At 36.3% G+C, this 23,631-nt stretch overlaps 1 protein-coding gene across 2 annotated transcripts in view; it reads left to right on the top strand.

The window, feature by feature from the left end:
• Positions 1 to 23,631, top strand: part of LOC109090557 (zinc finger protein 609-like) — an 82,643-nt gene that overhangs the window by 654 nt on the left and 58,358 nt on the right. The window lies entirely within an intron of this gene.

The following is a 23,631-nucleotide window of genomic DNA, read 5'->3' on the forward strand; positions in this document are numbered from 1 at the left end:
TTCATCGCAGATGTGTTGTTGGTGTTTAATGTGTCAAAAATATGTATATATTTTTTTTCAAATATTTTATACAAGTGAAATCAGTCTGAATGCTAATGCTAACGCTGCTGCTCTTTGTCATCATATCCGCTGCTAGCTCTGCTCGCGCACCTTCTGTCTCTGCTCGCGCACCTTCTGTGTCTTTGAGCGGTATAACAATCATATTTGACAGCGACAGAGGTGACATTTGTGTTTGTATTGATGAGAGGCTGGTGATTGATCTGTTGGGTATGATTTGTGTGAGGTTTGATCAGTTAGTCGAGTGTGTGTGTGTGTGTGTGATGAACTCGTGCTTACAAAAGCTAAAGCAGCTAAACACACACACACACACACTGTATTGCTCAAAGTAATTCGATAAAACCGCGGTATTGTAAAAGTAACGTTGCCTTCGAAGTAGTGCCACAATGCATGTTTATGGAAATGATTACCCTAATAATGCCATGTTTTTGGACATAATATTAGAATTACGCTAGGTTACCTTTTAAAAATACCATGAAGCATGCATTTTAGTACCATATAAATCAATGATCAATTAGCATCGCACAGGTGCGTAGGAAAAAAGACTGATATAGTCAAAATATGAGAAAACAAGAAAATCAACTTGCAAAACAAAAAAATTCCTTTAATAGCAACGTCTCGATCGTATGATCTTCGTCAGGCAGGATGCCTGACGAAGATCATACGATCGAAACGTATGATCTTCGTATGATTTCTGTTTGCGCGAGATCCCTGATTGGAGATTTCTTTGTAGAATAATTTTCATTGCAATTTTTGCTGTTAAACATGATTATTTAAAAAAAACAATTGAAATATTGTCGGCTGATGATGGCTTTAACAGTAGAATAAACCATTGGTTAACATCCTTACAGCTCACAGCAGGTCTGTCTTTAATGGTTTATAAGTTATCGATAAAATCGATTCCACCCTTGGAGAAAATTAATTGGTGCATTTACTTCAGAAACCAACTGTTGGACTAAAAAACTCAAAAAAAGTATGTTAAATTTCACAGAAAAGTGTGTTTTTTTTTTTAAGTAAATAATGGCAGAATTGCACAAAAACCATGAAAATGTCCACTTTGCATTAATAATTCAAGGTCTGCCAGCGTCGATGGTGTGGTCCGAGGTGCTTTTCCGCAGGTTCAAAGACTTTTGAGTCATTACGACTAATGTAACATCATCAAGTTCAATTCACGCAAATCACTGTCTCTCAACATTTGGCAGCGTCTGTTCCCATTAAATCCAAAACAGCAGTTTCTGCCAAAATATCTCAGTGCACTGCCAAAGACGTTCTCATGTTCTGCCGGGGCTCCAAGACTGTAAATATTCTTAATGGGGAATCGCAGTCCTGGATGCTGATTGGTCGATACGGCGTTCAAAAAGTTGATCGTCTTGCAGAATGCTCTCCATAATATTGCACAGACTTGAGTGTGTCCTTTCAGTGCATGTGCAGAAAATGCGACTGGTGTGTGTGTTCTTTACTGTGTCTTGTTGGTTCGGTGCGGTAGTTTGCATAAAAACAAACCCATAAAGCTCACGATGCAAACCAGAAGTGCTAATGTTTGAGCGAGTGTCGAAAACCACTTACAGTTCTAGAAATGAGAATCCAGTTCCAGAAATGTGTGTTTGGAAAGTACCTGACTTTTTGGCACGTTTTTAGGGGGTTTGTAGTTTTCGTTATGAAGTGTGCATAAGCGCTGATCCTCTGGTTTATGCCGTGTGCGATAGAGAGTCATTTTCATCTTAGTTCCCCATTCCATGAGCGAAACTCTGGAGGTTATGTTACCTAGTTTCCCTGGTTTGCTTCAGGCTTTGCTTGGATCAAGTGTTTATACCCAGAGCTTTATAACCAAGCTTTATATTTTGTCCTGGATGCTGTCTTCTGTTGCGTTGATGTGAACCGTTTATGATCTTCATTGAGAAACTAGGCGCTTTCATTTAGCCTTTTTGAGATTACCGACAATGGGAAAATGGTTTATTATGATCATCGTTATTATTATTATAAAATAAATGTAATTAGTTATTGAACAGTGGTGTCTTTTATTGCAGTGCACTTGGTTCTGTTTTATTACAGCAGTACATCTCCGAAGCTCAATTTTTAATTGATTTGGGCTGCAGCTTCAACACATCAGCCGTTCTTTACGACTTAAACCTGCATGAATTCAGCTGGGCTCTAAATGTTCAGCTTTATTTGATCAGACTGCATCATAATACTTCCTCAAAGTGAGTAAAAACATAATGCAAACCTGCAATATTTAAATATATTAAATAACACAGATATCCTTTATGCATTTAATCCCATTTTATTAACCAATATCTTTGCTGCTGACCTTCAGTGATCCGATTCAGTCATGCTAATAAGCCAAAATGACATTAGATAAACATAACATTTGTGTTTCATTCTTTTTATTGGCTGACGTTTCTTCTCCTGCGTCCTATCCTTCATGCAATCCATAATGGCAGCACAGCTGAAAGGTTTTTTTGAGCTGCGCCCAATTGATTTCCTTCAGCCTGAGGTGTATTCATTTCACTTTTTGTGTGAAAGGGGTTTCCTTTTTTATATATATATTAAAAACAAACAGGCAAGCCCAGCCCAGATGAGAAAAAGTAATGCAAAAGCAATGTAATGCATTACTTTCCATAACAAGTAACTCAATTAGTTATGTTTTTAGGGAGTAACGCAATATTGTAATGCATTACTTTTAAAAGTGACTTTGCCCAACACGGTCAATGACTAAACTTAAAATCTGACTTGCAGCTTGTAATGTTGCAAATCTTAATTAATGTAGATTTACATGTATTCATTCATCCGTTTAGTGCATTAATGCCAATGTGGAGCACTACAGCACAAACAGTTCAGATAATAGAATACATCAGCCAGATCAGTTAATGAGACGATCTGGCCGTTTTATTACCGTGTGTCTCTGGAGGACATGTGTCACAGTGATTTAACCCAGTTTTTAATTGATTTTGGGGTAAAACCTGGTTGACTGTGCTGTGGTTGGATGGGTAACCTGCATTCAGTGCGGTTTGATTCATGCTCGGGATCCAGCAGAAGCCTTCTTGGCATCCGGTGCCGTTGCGGTCGGAGTTGTCCTGATCCACAACAAAGCCTCCTGGAGATAAATGGCTTGCTGGGGATTTCTGTTCCTGCGGCGAGCGCGGTGAGGTGAGCTCAGGATAACGTCTGCTAAGTCACTCTCTCTCTCTCTCTCTCTCTCTCTCTCGCTCTGACATTTTGTTATTGTTCTGCCATTTGGCCGGAGCCCAAGTGTATTCCAGCGCAGTGAAAGACGAAGGTTTCGCTCATCGGAACCGGAGTGGAGTGTGTTGAATGACGGGCGCGGTACGAGTCTTACATACACTCCACAGCGGGACGCCGCTCAGGATTAACACTCCTCATAAAGCTTTGTATCTGTCTTGAATCACAGTGAGTTACGGCCTCGTCTTCATCTCGATGTTGGGGGCCGTTTTTTTGTACTGTTTTGTTTTCATTTTCATTTCTATAGTGAATGAGGGGATTTTAACTCTATTCCACCTACAGCCTGTTTTTGGTCAATCTGGTTTCATATCAGGCTTTATTCATTTGCAGACTGACTTTAACTTTAATATTCCATTATAATCAGTGGAGGTTGCATGGAGTTTAGCTACAGTTGCGAGTTTTACTCTTGAAAGTTTTTAAATGAGCTTTCTTCTGTTTCTCGGTCTTGTAAAGCTTGTCAGCCGCTTCTGTCTGAGATTAATGTTGACGCTTCAGTGCATCAGTGTATCTTTTATGAGACTTTCAAATTCCTGCTGAACCTTTGTAAATGAAGAGGCTTCAAAGTTATAGACATATTAAAAATGTCCAGTTATAGATGTGTCCGAACAGACAGCATTGTGTTGCTTATCTTACATAGTTTCTTCAACTACTTAAGTCGTGTTGTTGTTTTAATAATGCATGTCAATTATATCAACAGATATTCTTAAAATTCTAACTATAGCTTGTAATGAGGCAGAAAAAATCTCTCCCGAATTTGAATTTATATTTATTTATCACTGTGTATGAAATAGGTTGTCATTTTGAGATTATCGCCATCTGAAAAATAGTTTATCGCAATTACTATTATAATCAAGTAAATGTAATTATCCAGAAAGAATCCAGAAAGTGCTCATTAATAATTTTTAGTAAATACTGTGTAATGTAAGTGTTTATTTCAGCAATTTATTACGAATTTGACTTTGAAATTGCATTTAAATCCTCCACATCTCTAGATATCAGTATCAGCATTGGCCAAAGCTAGTTTTATTCTCGTTTGGCTCTTGACGAGTGTTTAATTCGTACGCGGAGATGTTTCCTCTTCAAGCAGAGCTTCTTGTCATTTGCAGATGGTGCTAATTCGTGTCCTTGCGTGTTTGTTTTCGTTGTTCCTCCGTCGGTTGCAGGCAGATGTGCCGAGATGTTCTGTTAATGTGCTAAAATCAGTGCGTGAATGTGTGGGATCTGAGACGCGCAAACATCAGCAGCGGCTTCATCTTTATTTAATTACACCGTTATTCCTGCACGGTTGTTTTCTTTCTCCAAGCGACTGGAGTCTGATGGTGTTAATCTTTATTGACGATTTATTTGTGTCTTGTGTAAGTGCCGCTGAAGAGCAGCGCTTCTGCTTCCCGGATCCGATCCGGGTGTGTTTGTCAGAGGTTTCTAGCGCTGTGACAGATGACTGCGTCTGCATTCATGAGATGTCAAAACATGTCAGGTGCGGCGATTTTCTGCTGCCTCTTCATCCTCGGTCAGACCTCAGCGCTGTTTGGTGGCTGAAAGTGCTCTTCGTTTGAAGAAACCTGAAAGATTAGCGGTGAACGACTGAGAAAATCGTCTCTTAGAATAATGAAAGGAAACCATTGTGGGGTTTGATAAAGGGAAGATTATCTCTGTATGCTGTACATTCATCTTAATCAAAATATTTTGGATATTTTTAAAGAGAGAAATTTAAATTTAATGTCTTTAGAATTTTTTTTTTTTTTACGACAGTTAAATGAAATCATTTAAAATGATTTCTTTAGTTTGAATGAATGTTCATTTTTAAAATGTATTAAAATATTCTTATTTTTAGTATAATTTTTAAAATAATGTTTCTGTTTTTTCCTTTTTTTATTGATGTTTTGAATCTTTCAAAATGTTTTAATTGCTACTTAAATTAATTGCAAATCTTTTACATTCTCATGTTTTCATTTTAATATATCGGATAAAATATTCAACTTGTCATTTTTGAAGATAGGCCTATAAATCTTTTTTAAACCGTGATTAATTCATTTAAAATAATTTCGCTACTTTGATTTGAATGGATGTTTTGTCATATCAGACGACTAATATAAAAAAGGCAATTTATTACAAATATTTCAGCTGTTTCTGTTTTTATTTTTTAATTGAAATGTTTTAAAACTTTTTAGTTGCTAGTTCTTTCATTAATTGATTGCTTATTGTAAAGCCTCTTTAACTAAACATGTTTATTAAAAATATTTCAACTTTTATTAATTTCCTGCCATTTTTTTAATTTAAATTTTTCAATAGAACATGTTTTAATTGCTAATTAATTAATTGCTAATCTTTAACAAAAGATAGTTGCTTAATGGCTTCATTCTCCACAAAATGACGTTATTTTGCAGAGGAGACATTCTCATGGTTTCATCTTCATATATTAGATAAAATATCAAACTTGTCATTTTTAAAGAGATTTCTAAAAATAATTTCATTGCTATGGGCTAAATGAATGTTCATTTTTGTCATGTCAAACATCTAAAAAAACAAAAAACAAACTGGAAATAGTTACAATATTTCTTTTTAAATTAATTTAAACGTTTAAATCAAGCATGTTTTAATTGTAAATTAATGCATTGCTAATCCTTCGTAAATTCTCTTTAATTTACAAAAGCCATTCGCCATCATCTTACACAAAATAACACTAGGCTATTTTGCATGGAAAAACTTCTCACGTTTTCATCTTAATATATTAGATAAAATATTAAACATAATTTTTAAAGTGAGATTTTACTTGTAACTAAATTAAGCTTATCATTTTTAAACACAGGAGCTCTGCTGTTTTCGGAGAGAAGCGTAAAGCTGTTTCTGTCTTTTATAAATCTGATCAAACTAAAGACTCTTCAGAGATATGAAGGATGCAGTACTACTCTATAGGTTCTCAAGATTAACAGGAGATTGGCAGAAACTGTTTGGGTTATTTCCCCTTTAAGTGTTTTCATTTCAGATGATCTTGGTGTCTGCTCACGGCTGCCACGTTTGTGTTCAGGACTGGAGTCGTTCGTCTCTGCTGCGAGGCCACAAGCTGTCAATGAACCGGCGAGCTGAATTTAAATGTTAACTCAAGCTGTCACACGCTGACATACCGTGCACTTAGTAGTCATCACAGCAGCTTGGCTAAATAGTTTATTTCCCTTCCCGCACCGATGTTGAGATAGGCCTCGTCTGGATCTTATCTGCACAGGATCAGGACCTTAAAGAAGCGCATGCTCAACTCAACAAGTGCGAGCAAGACGAGTTTTTCACATCAGTCCGGTCAAACGCATGTTCACATAGAAAAGCTATAGGAATGCAAAATCCTGCAAAGAACTACTACTTGTCATATATTTTATGTTTGCATGATGGTGACTGGCTGAAAAGTGCTGTTACTGTTAATAATAGCCTACTGCTGAAGTTATACTTAGTCATATTATCTTTTTGAGTTGACCTCTAAAACTGAATGTCTACATATTTAGCATTTTTCTGAACATATTGGATGTATAAGTCAACATTGTATAATATTTGCATTCATAGTTCATGCATCCTTTCTGCAAAGATATTTAATAAGTCTGTTAAAAGAATGAATAATGCAAAAAAAAAAAATAATAATGCAAAGATATTTAAAAAAAAAAAAAAAGTATTTAATGTTACATCACTTCATGTGGTGCACTTGGAAAAGAGTTTATTAGTGCCGCCTACTTTTTCAGTGGTGTTGGTTCTGGTATAAACATCATTCAATGTAAATTGTGATAATCGTAATTAATAATCGCAATTTCAAGGGAATAATCGACAGTTATGATTTTTGTCATAATCGTGCAGCTCTACGTTGTATTAGACCTACAGTTACAGCATGAAATAGCCCACTATTTAAAGCTATTTTATCTCACAATTCTGACTTTTTTAAATCTCATAGTTCAGACTTTAAATCACAATTTAACTCAACAATTGCAAATTTGTCAATTCTAAGGGAAAAAAGTAGACTGCTACTTTAAAACTGTCATTTTCTGCCACCAGATAGACTCCGCCCACAAAAAAACGTCATTGTTTGCAAACACCGAAATTAATCTATACAATCGATTCACAACCTCTGAGCTCACAGCACTTCAGTCTTTAACGGTTTATCGGTTATTATTATAAAACAGTTTCCCTGTGGAGAAAATTAATGTAGTTTTTGCTTCTGGAACCGACTGTTGCACTTTATAGAACTTTCTTTAAACAGATGGTTAATAAAGAGAATCTTACACGAATCATCTTACGTTTTTAGGTGGAGTTGTTAAACATAAAAAATAAAAAAAAATTGTAGAATCTAAAGATAGTATCTGTTTTCTTCATGTTTAAATTACAACCATATAAAAACCATATGGACAAAAAAAGTTATTACAATTTTTCCTGTTTTCAAATTTTAACAAACTATAACAGTACATTAGTGATACTAAAATAACTCAAAGCTGCATCTTTGCTAGAGGGATGTATCCGAACCTTACGGCGTTCCTCAAAGAGTTTTCTTATTTCTCGCGTCCTCGAGGGATCCTTCTAATTAGAGTGTAAATAAACCGGTTGTGATCTGGCATATGTTTCTGTGAGCGAACGTTTTCTGAACTCCCTCTGCGACGGAAAGACTTTCCACAACACGACTCGCGGATACCAAGCATAGCTTTTGGAAACTCGAGCGGCATGAGAAGGAAAGAGGGATGTTTGAGCCACGAGAAGGGCCCAGATGATATTGTCCCCCTTCAGACTCTCATTTGGCTTTCAGCGGAGAGCGACTGCTGGAGGAAATTAGATTGAGAGGGTTTCTGCTGCCGCATTTACTGACCGCCAACTGAACCCGATGACGGAGAGGAACGTGACAGTGAGGGAGAGGAAGTGGCACGGAGAGGTGCGGAGGTGAAGCGAGGGATGGGGGGAACAGATTTCAGATCGCTTTAGTTGCCTCTCAGGACTTTCCTCCTGGACTAGACTAAACAGTTTAACGTGGACTTCATCTGCACTTATGAATTGCACACAGCTGTTCGTGAATTCTGCACTCTCAGAAAAAAAGGTACAAAAGCTGTCACTGGGGAGCTGCCTTTTCAAAAGGCACACCTTTGTACCTAAACAGTCCGTAATGGGACCTTAAAGATACAAAAGTGTACCTTGGAGCTTTTGTACCTTTTTCTCTGAGAGTGTGATGACGTGTTAGTTCTGTTCCTAAACCTAAAGTGCTGACTTTTAAGACAGCGTCTGAGTGATCATGATGTCTTGTAAGTGATTGCGCATCACTCAAACAGTGACTTCGATACTTATTTTAATAACATAAATTAGCATTCACTCAAACGTATTCACTTAATCATGAGGATAAAATGAGTGCTTTCAACTTTCAAACAATTGTAATTTTTTTTTATCCAGTGCTTTACGACATAAATGATGGAGGCGATTGATTCCGTGGTTTGATTTAAGCATTTTTCAAGAACAAAATTAAAAAATTTTAATGAATGAATTAATTTCTATTTTTAAAAACATGAAAATGTACTTCACAATGTTATACTCTAATAAGCATAAAAATACATAGAGCACACATATTTGGTAAAATAATGACTTTTAAGTTAGATTTAACCTTTTTTTTAGCATTCATTCTTGAATGAAACAAACGTTTCTAAGCTGTTTTTCTTTTGCCTTGACCTCACTGACGTTTATTGCAATGCCTTTTGGGATCGTTTATGTAGTACACAGTAAAGACAGTTGAAACACTTAAGTAGCCTATTGTTGTAAATTCATTCTTTTAATTATGAGGAAAACATGAATGATTTCCATATTTAAAAACTGTAAGTTTGATATTGTATACAGCCAAAAAAAAACAAAAAACAAATTATTGTTTAATATTTTGTACAATTTATTAACATGCAAATTCACCGCATACTATTATATTCTAATAAGCAAAAGAAAAAAAACAAACAAACAAAAATTCATGTAAGTCGTGATGTCTTGGTTTTGTTTAACAAATAATATATGAGCATTCTGGCATATTTAAGATGTTTGCCTTTGTTTTAGTGAAACATTTTAATTGTTAAATGTTTTGAGCTATGACGCAAATTAATTGTTAAAATGAGTTTTCAATTCACTGAAGCAAACAATTCATAAACTTAAAGCCGAACAATTTTGGTTGCAGACGTTTCGCTGCATCACTAATTTTCACTGCAACAATATTACGAAATCTACTTTCATTTATTTTATTAAAACTTAATTGTTCAGTGTTTTTTGAGGTAAGACAAACGAATCGTTGAGTTTTTAATTAATTGAAATGACAGGAATCTTCAACTTTGGTGGAAAAAGTTTGTTTTATTTGTTGGATTTCTACCATCTTATTCAGTTGCTCAAATAGCTAATAATTACACAAGATTTCGAAAAACTGTTATGTGAAATCATTTTACATGAGGTTTATCATGAGGTTTACGCACTTCTGTCAGCGCTTGATATCACAGCTATTTGTTTTATTACAGAAATCAGCTTAGAATATACACAAGTTTGGGTTCCTGGTTAGCGTTGTGGATGTTGTTTATTGATTGAATAGTTACGTGATGTGGTGTGTCGTCGTGAGTGTTCTCTCAAAGCCACAATAAAGATCCTTTTATCCGTGTCCTCCTCCAAGGACTCACAGTCCTCCCTCGAGACGAAACAGGATTAGATTTTCTCTTTCGCAGTGTGTTGAGGCTGGAGCTAAGGCAGCTATGATTTATATGTCTATGTTTTTAATCTTTGAAGATATTATATATCGCAAAATGTAAGTTGAACTCACTAAATTTTTAAATCGTTAATATTCAAATTTATTTGGATGGCGCTTTTCATGATACACATTATTTCTAATCAGCTTTACAGAAAATCTTGATGTTTATGTTTATAATATCTTGATATATTCACACATTATAGTCACATTTTGCAGAACAGAGCTGGCCAATAATAAACTATTTTTTTTTTTTTTTTTTTACCAAAATACCAAATCTTTAATTAAAGTTTTCATTCAGCTGAAATTTTGTAATTTTAAGTAATTCAAGTCAAATTTTTGTATAGCGCTTTTCACAGTTTGAATGGCATTTAAACCAGTCGCTAATTAAAGCCTATATAAAACATTTGCAGTACTTATTGGTTAATTTTATATTAGCAGCACAATCGTTATGATTATATCATAGATTTTTGATCAATCTAGCTGCCGTCTCCGTGTTGAGGGTTTGTTTTCAGATGTCGAGCACATGTGCATGTCTTGTGGAGATCGAAGAATCCTTCGGCTCTCTAATGAGACCAGATTTCCCAGAACCCTTTGCATTGATTAGCGTTACTGCGTTTATTCCTGATTTGGCAACAAATGATCCATTCTTGTCTTTTCCTGTTTGCTTCAGGACCTAAGACTAGCCCATGAAAGTTATAATTGCTACTCTATGAGGATGTTGTTTAAGGTCTGTATGTTTAACGTTTTTGGTTTTCATGCTAAATTAAGGAAATGATCTCCGTCTTCAGTCTGGTCCTGTAACTTCTGCTCTCCACCTGAAATCTCCATCGTGAATCTGAAGCAGTTTTAGCGTCGGATCAGACGTGAAATGCCCTCTCAGTCATTGTTATGAGCTCCTGGCACATTCCCCTGTTGGGGGAAGACAATTATATGCTTCCTCTGAGCTGGGTCACGCAGAGGCGAGGGTGGAGGCTGCTGAAAAGCCTGCTGGGAGCCTGTTGGTTGAACACAGGAATCTTCCTGTTTGTGTCTGTCGTCTCTGAAGTGATGACCGCTGTAGATCCAGAGGACAGCTGCTCGCCGCTGGGAACCTCTTTAGTCGACTTGCCTTCGGGACTTTGTGTGTGGAGTTACAGAAACGCTCGACTGTTTTGAAGAAGCATTTCTATTGTTGTAGATAACTGGCTTACATTCAAAAGAATTCTAAAAAGTCTAAATGCTCGTCCCATTGGGTTGGTTTGAAGAATGCACCAATGTTCTGTTGTTGTAAATAACTGGCTAACATTCCAATATTCAAAAGAATTCAACTTTATTTTAAGTAACTTGCCAATAGAGCTGGTTTATATCATCGTATCAAAAGCACAATGATTGAAATCTGTCATCCTGTGGAGACTTTTGGGGATTGTGCTTGTAAGTTGCTTTGCATTGTAAGTGTCAGTTAGGGTAAGGGTGCATAAATGTAAGTGTTTACCATAGTATATCTGTGATTTAATTTAATGCCCGTCATCAAGACAACTATAACCTACTTTAGTTTTGACTGTTAAAACAAGTTTTTCTTAAAGGGGTCATGCTTTTTATTGAATCGGTGGGCGGGGCTAAACAGGCAGTGATGTAGAATCGGTGGGCGGGGCTAAACAGGCAGTGATGTAGAATTGGTGGGTGGGACTAAACAGGCAGTGATGTACAATCGGTGGGCAGGCTTAAAAGGCAGTGATGTAGAATCGGTTGGCGGTGCTAAACAGGCAGTGATGTAGAATCGGTGGGCGGGGCTAAACAGGCAGTGATGTAGAAGCAGGTGTTGATCTTCTGTGGAGGAAGGGTTTAACCACATTATTACATCACATTCCACAAGCTGTCATTTTGGCAGATTGGCTTCAATTTAAGCTGTTTTTAGAGTAACGAGAAGGTTTTGAGTTCTGAAACTTACAGGATGCTTTTATAGTGCAATGACCTCTTATATGTCCAACAATCAAGGGACTTTAGATTTCTGTTCATGACCCCTTTCAAGTGAAGCTGTTGTTGTATTGGATGTTTTAAAGTGGGGTTGTGTGCCATTTAAAATTTTATTGACTTTAAAATTCCAATTCAATTCCTGCATTTGAATTGAGATACCAAACCAGATGCAGAATTGCAATTCAAATTTGAATGTAAGGAAAATTTAAAAAAATACGTAAAAAGTCTAGAAGTTTCAGATTTTACTGTAATTTTACTGTATTTTACTACACTGAAGTTTTTATCTAGAAAAGCAAAGATTATCTTGAAAACCTTGAATTTGTTTGAAAGTTTTAAAGAAAACAAATCAAGAAGCCTAGATGATTCAGATAGGCTGAAATTCCACCTATATAAATTTGCATTTAATTATGTTTAATAAATGAATTAATGGACGAAAACTTCATTACCCAGAATGCATGCCTAGATTTTTTTTTTTTAGTTAAATTCAGTAAATTCCTCTTCCTGTCATTCCCTGGTGTACAGAGTAATGTTCTAGAAACATTTGGAATTTTCAGTATGACAGATGAAGGTTAGAGTATGAAATGTGTTTTCTACGTGTCTCGGTGATTTGTCTTTGTGATGTTTTCTGTTGTCGGTTTGTCAGAGTATCTTGACAGAGCAGCTTTAAGGAGCAGATCTCTTTTTAGTGGCTTGATAGAACACAAAGAGATGAGAAACTCCAGCGCTGGCAGCAGAAGGTCAGAGACGTTCTTGCCGGGAGCGAGATAATGAACAGCAGACCTTCACGAGAGACATTTCTATAAAGACGTGCCTTGAATCCACTCAGCAGTTTTGTTGAAGCTTTGATGACATCTAACAGCTCAATAGCACTAATCCTGCTTTTCCTCTCGCCGTGTTTCTCAGATCTTGAGCCATATTTCTGCTAGAATGGACAGGAAGTAAAAAGTTTTTTTTTGTGTGTGTGTGTGTGTGTGTGTGTGTGTGTGAATGGTTTTTTTCAGGCCTGTGGATGTGGAATTATTTTAGAAATGCCAGTCAGGCTCATGCTAGAAAATGGCTTTGACGGGTTTCACTTTGCATTTCAAGCACAAAGACTAAAGGTTCTTTTAAATAGTTAGAACAGCCTTGGCTTTTTTTCTTCTCTAAAATCACTTTCAGACAGCTTAATTTGAACTCTACTGTAGCAAGCAGTGCAATTCCGGAAAAATAATGTTTTAATGTTTGTGGCTAACAAGTGGCGCTTCCTGTTTTCTCACTTTCAATTCTTGGAAAGTGTATCTTCTGCACATTGTGCAGAATTGTTTTTACTGTTGATATTACAGTTGAAAACCATGTACAACTTATTTCACAAATTATTTTATTTGTGTTGTTTTTTACTAAATTTGATTTTTGTTGTTATTTTTTCAAATTATTTTTGGTAATTTGAATTGGGAAGTTTTATGATGTTTTTATGGTGTTTTTGTCCATTTAGGTTTGTTGTTTTTGTTTTAGGTTTGATTATGTGTGTTGGTTTTTGAGTTTTGTTTTGTTTTAAGATTCTTAAGTTATCCTTTTTTTCCACAGCATGACATAAGGCAAATTTCTTTGAGTTAAATGAGCATGGTTGTGTTCATTTTACTCACTCTTGGTAGATGTTCAGGTAGATGCTGCTCTCATAGATGATTCATTATCTCGTATGGATGGATTGTAGGAAAGTCATGTTTTTTCTCTTGTGTCATTTTTATAATATTTCCATTCTGGTGTCAGTGGGATGGTGGTATACGTCCGTCACGGCACAGCTGCACTTATTGTTTTGTTGGGTTCATTGCTCCCTGTCAGCATCCAGATGGGATTTAGTTTGCCAGGCTTTCACATCTCTTCGTTTGACTGCAGAAAAACAGTTTTCACTCTCCGTGCCAGCCTTTTAATAAACCGTCAGCCAGAATGTCTCTTTTCTTTTGTTCAGCCTAGAGACCTTGGGTGGGAGATTGGCAGAAAGAATTGCACAGTTTGCAAGATTGTGGTGATAACTCTATTTATTACAGTGTGGGCCTTGTGTTACTGCGAAAAGGGTTTTTAAAAATATCAGAGCTTTAGAATATAAATATATAAACACTGGTAATTGTGGTTGGCGTTAGCATTTATGGAACCCACCATACCAAAACCTGATGACTACCCTTACAACATGTAGCCTATTAATAAAAATCCAAGTGTTAAAAGCAAAAACCCTGGAGTGAAAATGCACATGATCATCAGTAGCCTATTTCTGTTGCTTTTCGGTGTCTTTAATGTACATTTACTATATTGTAGTTATTTACATTATTTGAAACATTGAGGTGAGGCATCTTAAAGATGTGGAGAATTTTTAAAGTAGAGTAATTGTCTTGAAATCTGCTGTTGGGTCTTGTTTCTAAATTGGTTTTATTGTGTATAGTGTAAGGGATTAATTTAGGAATGCAACTTCTTGGAGAGGGTTTTAGTCATTAACCTTAACTAAATCTTTCTTAGAGAAGTTGAGTCTTAAGTTCATCCCCTTCAGAGTACTGGCACTAGAAACATTAAAGCTAAAAAAGACAGAAAACTCAATCTCACTAACAGACTGGTTGCTTGTCATACGTGAGTCATGTGTAACCAGATTGTTCGGGATCTGTTGTTTGATGGGGAAACACTTCCATTGGTTGTGTGAGCATTTTATTTGGTGGATGTTGGTATAAGACATTCCTCAGTGGACCCCTGACTCCTGCTGGGGCCCCGCGGCTCCTTAATCGCTCCAAACATGAATGTGGTTTTCCAGCCCTCTTTCTTGAGTTTCACCATAGTGGCATTTCTTATTGATCCAATGACATGTCCAGCTCATATTTCACCTCTAAATCAAAAGAAATGTGGTATTTTGCTTTATATATTTATATATAAATTTAATAATTTAATTTATACAGATTTAAAGGGACAGTTCACCCAAAAATTGTTACTCTCATGTTGCTCCAAACCAGTATGATTTTCTTTCCACTGTTGAACACAAAAGAAGACATTTTGAAGAATGTTGGCGGTAGCCATTGACTTCCATAGTGTTAAAAAAAAATAGTTTTGGGTGAACTATTCCTTTAATAGTCCAAACATACTGATTTCATTATCATGTTATTTAAATTGTGTTTCACATGACTGTAAAAAAAAATCTGTAAAAAAAATCTAAAATAATTATAACAATTTTAAGGATAATGTTAATTTTCTTTATGCAATATTTATTTATTTATTTTTATTTTTGTTTATTTAGAGACCTGTATATTTGTTAGTGAGATAAACCTCTGCACAAAATGCATTCTGTATGTTTGTTTAGTGGTTTGTAATTTACATTTATCAAGATTTGAAACCTACATTCATGTGGCACATGTTTTTGTGCTGGTGTTCAATTCTTTTCCACTGAACCATACAGGAAATGCGCACTGTTTCATTTCCAACCTTGTGCTTTTTCTTCAAGTGGTCGTTTTAGCCTCGGCATGAATTAAACGGGCTTGTAAAGGTAACGCTTCACAGCACCTGCAGCGATGAAATCATTGGAGCTCGTGCTCCTCAGAACTCACTTTTTGGAGGTTTTTATTTTTGAAGGCATGACAAGAGAAGTTTGGAATGGGCTCGGCTCATGATCCGCAGAATTGGTGTGTAGAGGGGATGAAATTGCTCGAGGGAACCTAGGCTTCAGTTGTAGCATGTGTTCGTCATTAATTTATTGGCTTGGACAAACACAATTGAACACACAGCTGCCGCCCATATTGTGGCTTTGCATTTGTGCGTTTTGAAAGCAAATTCAATGAGCAGGAGCTAAAGGTGTTAAAAAGAGTCCTTTTTCTTATGGTTCCTCTGAAGCATGCAAAGAAGCATTGCAAGCTATTTTCAGGAGCAGGTCTCTTTAGCTCAAATGCCCAACATATCTCATTCAGTGCTCGAACATGCGTGACTCTGGAAAGCCTGCATAAATAACACATTCTCCTAATCAAAACAGATGGCAGTCTGTTGTGGGTTTGGTTTTGTGTGCCTGAGATTCTTCTGGAAACCACATCTGAACCCAACTCCATATCCAGCCCCCACACTGGCCGTGACCCACATGGCAAATCCAAATTACTTCCTTACAGTAACTGCATGTGTTCGAACTCTACCAGTCGGTGGATTGATTAAACAACCAGTCGGTCTTCTGTATGCTTAAAAATATAGGTTCTTTATTGGTTTCAATGGTTCCTTGAAGAAACTCAGTTGAACCACAAAAGGTTAAAGTGGAAGAAGGTTCTTTAGATTAGATTATTCAAATGTTCACTAAAATAACGAATCCAAAAGTGTGGTTTTCACAGCAATGATATAGAAGAACCATTTTGGGTTCCCCAAAGAACCTTTCAGCTATCAGTTCTTGAAATAACCTTTTTTTTTTTCTTAGGGTAAAGATAATAATAATCTACTTACATTTTTCCACTCTAAAGAATATTTTGATCCAATGGAAACAATCCATGGAACTTTTTTCCATTTATATAGAACCTTTTCTTTTTAAAAATAAAGGTTCTTTATTGGCATTGATGGTTCTTTGAAGAACCTCTCCATTCAACAAAAGGTCCTTTAGAGTTCTCTTCAGATAATTAAAATGTTCTCCACACTAAGAAAACATGTTTCTTTTAAGAACTTTTCAATGAAAATGAATTGGGGAATCAAAAGTGGTTCTTCTATAGCGTCATTGTAAAAAAAAAATATTTCAAAAAAATGTGGGAACTTTTCATTGTATAAAAGGTTCTTTACACTCTTAAATATTAAGGTTGTTGATTGGCATTGATGGTTCTATTAGGAACCTTTAACACCCATGGAGTCTTTCCGTTGGACAATTTTGGATTGTGGTTTTTTTTATTGTTATTGTGTTATTATTTGTAGTGAAATCATGATTCTTTTAAGAACTGTTGACTGAAAGGTTCTTTTGGAAAACCAATAATGGTTCTTCTCTGCCAAAATTCCCATTTGGATCCTTTATCTTTAAGAGTTGTAGGGTCCATTAGATCAGAGAAAGTTGGCAAAACTAGTCACTGTTTTTGTTGGTTTCAACAATGCTTCTTTAAAAATTGCATTCGAGAAGCTACTGGATATAAACATGAGTATGGAGTCTAGCGGGATTGATAGCATGCCACAAAATGTCATGTTGCGTTTCTAAATTTACAGTGTTTAAGCACTACTGTAGATAAACAAGTCAGCCTTTACCAGTCCACCATGCTGACTCATTTGTGCATGAATGTGCATTCGGGCCGAGAGGGTTGGTTATTAAGGTAAATTACAGTGAGTTTTTACAGTGAACTATCCTTATTTGGAAATGAGCGGAGAGCATCTGTCCCTGCAGGCCTGAGCTGATCTCACCTTCACTTGAGTAATTAATTGATTGATGATGTGTGTTCAGAAAACAAAGACTGGTTGGAAAGACTGAGTCAAACGAGGCTTGTGTGTTTGGTGTAGATTTCTGTCGAAGTGCTGTCTCTAGGCCTCTGCTGGTGAACTGTCTTTAATTGCCATCTTGGCAACAAATGGCTTCACTTCGCCGGAGGTTATTTTGTAGCAATTACCTTTGTATCAAGTCTGGCACTCTACACCTTTCTCAAATTACTTCAAATTAGGACCTACATGGGACTTCAAATTAGCTTTGTGTTGTCACTTTTTGCATGCAATGAAAGCTGCGACCATTATTTACGAACACGTTCGATGTGTTGTTCTGAACAGCTACTACAACAAAGTTGTGACAAGTGTTGCTAATTGATTGGCAACACTTTTCATTCCATAGCTTGGGCCTAATGCTTTCAGCCAGCAGTTTCGATGTGAACACTATCAGGGTGAAATGGATTTGTAAAAATTTAAGAGAATGAAGGGCTTGTACACAAGTGCTCTCTTATGATGTGCATTAGTTTGTCTCTGAACTACAAACGTGACGCCCGCAGTACACACTTGGCAGGCGGACTTTGCCAACGGAGGCGTCTTTGGCATGAAATCATTGTTTTATGTTTCCAAGTTCAGTAGAGCGTTGTCACGCCTTGATTGCACACTTTAACTTCCCACACATTTGTGCACTTCACCTGGATTGTACATTAGATTTATGGCAGGTGACTTAGTAGTTTATTGGATTTGACTTCGGAAAGTCATTTTGTCATTTTTTTAGAGACCCTGCTTTTAATGGTACACTTTTTTCGGTAAGCAACGATTTTGATATATTTAATGTTTAATTTATTAATGAATTCATTTATTTTTTGTCATTATTGTACTGTATTTTAAAGTTTTATCATTTTAGTTATTTTATGGCATATCAGCAAAGGCTAAAATAATATACAATTGTGTTTTTTTTGTTTGTTTTTTTATGAAATGTTGTTGTTTTTTGTAATTTTGTTAAAAAAAAAGCAAGTTGAATTGTAAACTTTTTTATTTTATATTTTTATTGCTGCCTTAAATATTGTATGCTGACATTTCTTTTTGTTTTAATGTTACAATTTCTATTAAATATTGAACTGAAGGATTTTAAGCAGTTTGTGTATTACAAATTTGTAATAAATTATTATTATATTATTATTGTACTTTATTTTAGCAATATTTTATGCCACATTTCCAAAGGCTAAAATAATAGACAATTCTTTTTTCAGAACATTTTTGAATTTAGGAAATATTGAAATTGAATACTGAAATATTTTAGTTGTTTTTGTAATTTTGTCAGAAGTTTTATTTTTTATATTGTTGCCTTTTTAATATGTTTGATAAACAAACAAATATAAAAATTTTTTAAATCTTAGAATGTCTATGAAATGTTAAACTGAAGGATTAATAGTTGCCACTGTAGCAGTTTAGTTTTCGTTAAATCTTCCGTTGATTGGGAGACTTCTGGTTGTGGTTCTGAAAAGAGCAGCATGAACATTCATCAGAGTTTCTCCTTTTGTGTTCCACGGAGGAAAGTCCATCAGGGTTTGAACTGACCTGTGGGTGATGACAGAAAGTTTGTGTGCACTGTTCTTGATTTTGACTGCTTTACTGGTGCACGGGGGGATTGAGATGAAAGGCCAGAAATGTTTCATTTTCACCTTTGCTGAGCACAAGGGCACCATCAAAGCTTTGCTATCTGACAGAAAGAGCTTCTGATTGGACAGCCGCCCAAGCAAAAGGTCTGTTGCACGCAGGGTCTTCAGGGCATGTCTACGTACGCTCGGCTCATCGTAATTGACGACCTGGCAGACGTCTGAACCCAAACAGGCTGCTCGGGGCAATGCAGGACGGTACGTCCCGTACGGCCACAGATCGAAGTCCCGCTGCGCTTCCCGACCGGATGCCGCTCCTGACATTTGGCTGAGATGGAGTCTGGCTGAACCCGCAGGATGCTTGATTCCCATCACCTGATGCTTCCTGCGCTTTTCTATTTCAGTCAGCAGTTCAAGCACACAATCCAGTTACACGGTGGAACCTCGGTGTGGCAGCTAGTGTGGAACGAGGCAGACTCTCTTAGAAATAGCTCGTTAAGAAGCCCACTTTCCTGCCCCTGTAATTGAGTATTTGGCAGAGCTGGGAAATGTTTATAGGTTGAGGTGGTGCTTGACTTCTCTAACATCTGGCGGCTGTCATAAAGGCTTTAAATGCCACATACATCTTTGTTGTGATTAGTGTTATGATTATGCAGCAGATCTGAGCTTTTCTCTTGTATGTTTAAATGGTGGTGTTTCGTAGGAGGATGTTGATGAGTTTGGTACTTGTTAAACACTTTAACCTTTTTTAACTTTCAATGAATCTTTTTTTTTTTAATTAAGTCATATCTGAATTGAATTTAATATCTATCTAGGCTGTCTGTCCGTCTATGTATTTATATTTTTCTATACTTTTAAAACTATTCTTGCTGTACAAATTTATGGTAAAGAAATGTATTTTAATGTTTTTATATCAAATTTTAAAATGATTCGTCACAGCTTTGTCAACAGACCTTTATGTACATTAACATCAGCGTTTATATTTAGAGTCATTTAGCAGACGCTTTTATCCAAAGTGACTTACAAATGAGAACAATGGGATATTTATTTATTGTATATTGACTGAATACTGTGTAAAACAGAATTTCATATTGATGTATATTTTGATAATTTAACTATACATTTTATGTATACTGTATAAAATATTGTGTAAATTTTTTTTATTCTAAAAACTATATAAAAATGCAACATGAAATAAACACTTTTACACAGTATTCAATAGTGATTATATTTTTTTAATTATCAATGATGTGAAAATTATATAAAAAAATAAATGTGTGTATATTTTGTTTATTTATTTATTATTATTATTTTTGTCCTAAAGTATAATGGTGAAATGGATAAATATCAACCAAATAATTGTCTGTAACTACTCCGGTTGTTCATGGTTAATTATGGCTAATTATTAATAATTGTTTGGTTAATTAATGTTGGTCACACTTTTTGTGCATCAACCACAGATTATCCTTGATTAATGTGTTGCGAGCCTGGCCTCTGTGTTTGATCAGTCGGACAGGCACGCCGGGGGCCGAATCGGATCACTGCGCACTGTTAAGGGCAGTGCAGTAGGTCAAATGTAGATAGGATTTCACTTTCTTTACCGTGCGGTTAAACGGGGCGACCCAACTCCTCCAGACCGGCCCAGCTGTTCTCTTCTCTTCTGGGTTAGATCAAATGTTTCCTTCGTGGGCGCTAACACGGCTGCTGGAGATGGCCTCGGGTTGAGTTGGCTAATGCTGGAGTCACGAGGTTGGCAGAGCAAGATCGTTGGCTTCTTGTCATCTCCATGATAAAATCCTACACTTGTCTACTTAAAGATCTCGAAGGAGAAAGACAAGAAGGCAAGGGAGAATTCCAAGAGGGGAAGATGAAAACGCGTGCAACGCGGCTTTCATCTGAAGCAGTGTGTAATTTAACCACGGGAAGTGCCTCCCTCCCTCTCACCGAGCCCGGGCTCTTCAGAAAGAGTCTGACGGAGAGCCTGTCCGTTCCAGCAGCCTTTGAAACCGCTTTTTTATTAGAGAATCTCAATTACTCAATCGAAGAGAGGGAGTTAAAACTCCGAGGCCGCTCTGGCGCTGAAGGCACGAGCGCTTCTCAATCAGGTCAGAGGGCTCTCTCGATTTTACATTTCATCTTCGTTGTCTTGTTTTTCTTCATCCCGTCCCTGATTGTATTCGCTCTTTGATCTGTTTTCATCATCAAACAGGCGCGAGACAGATATTGATCCTCGATCCTGTCCTCCCACCGAGGCGTTCGCACAAGCGCCCATTTGAGTTTCAGCTCACGTTTTCCCATCAAGCCGAGGCGTCCGCAGTGTTTATCAGGCCCGTGTCGGGTGGGGCTGGGTCGGGAGCGTGGAAAGGCAGCTCGCCTCCCTCGAGCGCTCCCGCTGCTTGCTGGCATGTGGCAGGGAAAGCTAAATTAGTTTAGCTCCGTTATTGGAAGGGCACAAGTACCTGAGTCTCAGGGTAATGAAAAGCACAACCTGTTCCAGAGCCGCTCGAACATGGTGTTTTTAGGTTCTTGCTTTTCCTTCAGTGATACTTGCCCAAGACGAGGGGAAGCCCAATTTAATTTCACTTCTCAATAAACAGCTTCTCTTCAGGCGTATTGATTGGTTATCCATCAAACGACATCAAAAACAGAACTCAAGCATGTGCGGCACGTCCTTGTCTGGTTCAAATCAAAGCTTTGTTTCTTTGCCTTCAGTGTTTGAACGGGGAATAGACAAAAGGTTTCTTTTTACTCCCGAGCGCAGTTTCATCATTCGGCTCCTAATTAGGTTGTATGTGAGAACCGTGACAGTGGCTTGCATCATCAGCCGTGTTGGGATATGAATGAGTTTTGTAAAGCTTTGGCTTTTCACGTTTATTGGCAACGTCAAAAACCCAGGGCGAGTTACACTAAAGGCCCGTTCACACCAAGGACGATAACTGTTAAGATAACGATAAAGATATACAGTACAGACCAAAGGTTTGGAAACATTACTATTTTTAATGTTTTTGAAAGAAGTCTCTTCTGCTCATCAAGCCTGCATTTATTTGATCAAAAATACAGAAAAAACAGTAATATTGTGAAATATTATTAGAACTTAAAATAATAGTTTTCTATTTGAATATACTTTAAAAAAATAATTTTTTCCTGTGATGCAAAGCTGAATTTTCAGCATCATTACTCCAGCCTTCAGTGTCACATGTAACATCCAGTCTATCACATGATCATTTAGAAATCATTCTAATATTCTGATTTATTATGAGTGTTGGAAACAGTTCTGCTGTCTAATATATTTGATCAATAAAAGGTTAAAAAGAAATGCATTTATTCAAAATAAAAAAAAAATTCTAATAATATATATTCTAATAATATATTTTCTTTACTATCACTTTTTATCAATTTAACAAATCCTTGCTAAATAAAAGTATTGATTTTATTTTTTTAAAAAAGAAAGAAAAAAAAAAATACTGACCCCAAATTACTGACCAGTAGTGTATATTGTTATCACAAAATATTTATATTTTAAAAAACATAGCTTCTTTTTTTTTTTTTTTTTTTTTTTTTTTTTAATTTTTATTCATCAAAGTATCCTAAAAAAGTATCACATGTTCTGAAAAAATATTAAGCAGCAGAACTGTTTCCAACTTTGATAATGAATCATCATATTAGAATGATTTCTAAAGGATCATGTGATAATGATCCTAAAAATTCAGCTTTGCATCACAGAAATAAATGATAATTTAAAGTATAATAAATTTAAAAACAATTATTTTAAATTGTAATAATATATCACAATATTACTGTTTTTTCTGTATTTTTGATCAAATAAATGCAGGCTTGATGAGCAGAAGAAACTTCTTTCAAAAACATTAAAAATAGTAATGTTTCCAAACTTTTGGTCTGTACTGTAGTTCTAAAAATCGTTCTCAGTATTAAAGAATAGCAGAGTCCACATCACAGCCATAACGATAAAGGCACAGAGAAACGATATCGTTTGAGAATGATGATTTTTTTTTTTTCAGCTGATGAACGATAAAAACATTGAGCCAATCAGAATCCATCCTGCTATAACGAGCTCGAGAATTTAAAGCGGCAGACGCACGTGCGGTTAGAATAAACAGACGATATTGATCGCTGGTGTGGATGCTAATATCGTTATCTTGATAGTTATCGTTCTTGGTGTGAACGCGCTTTAATGTGTACGTATTTTAACTAGTAAGCGATTATACGATTTAACTGCAGGAAGTAGAAACATTAGAAATTAAATCTATAATATGATACCTTCATTTTTAGCTGTTTTCAAAAAGAACTGCAGCATTTTGTTAATTTATTAAATTTTTGCCTTAATTGACACAAAAACATGCTTTCATTGTGTCATGGCAACTACATATGGTCAATATGTTAACATGACGTGATTGACTGGAACTAGTGTTAATTTTGTCCCCTTCAATAATGACATCTTTGGAAGTTCTCCTCTCAAAGCTGTTCATAGTGATGACTGTGATAGTGGAAGTCCGTCTTATCTTGGGTTCCAACGGCAGACGTTTGGAAAGCTTCCTGCAGGACACACTCCATGTTCCCTGGTGGACTGACGGATTACGGCAAACCACTGATTAGTGTCCTCTCATTCTACCATCTGTCTCCTCGGCTATTCAAGACGCAGCTCAAAGCCAG

Source organism: Cyprinus carpio, chromosome A25 (genome assembly GCF_018340385.1).
Source record: "Cyprinus carpio isolate SPL01 chromosome A25, ASM1834038v1, whole genome shotgun sequence".
Lineage (NCBI taxonomy): Eukaryota > Metazoa > Chordata > Actinopteri > Cypriniformes > Cyprinidae > Cyprinus > Cyprinus carpio.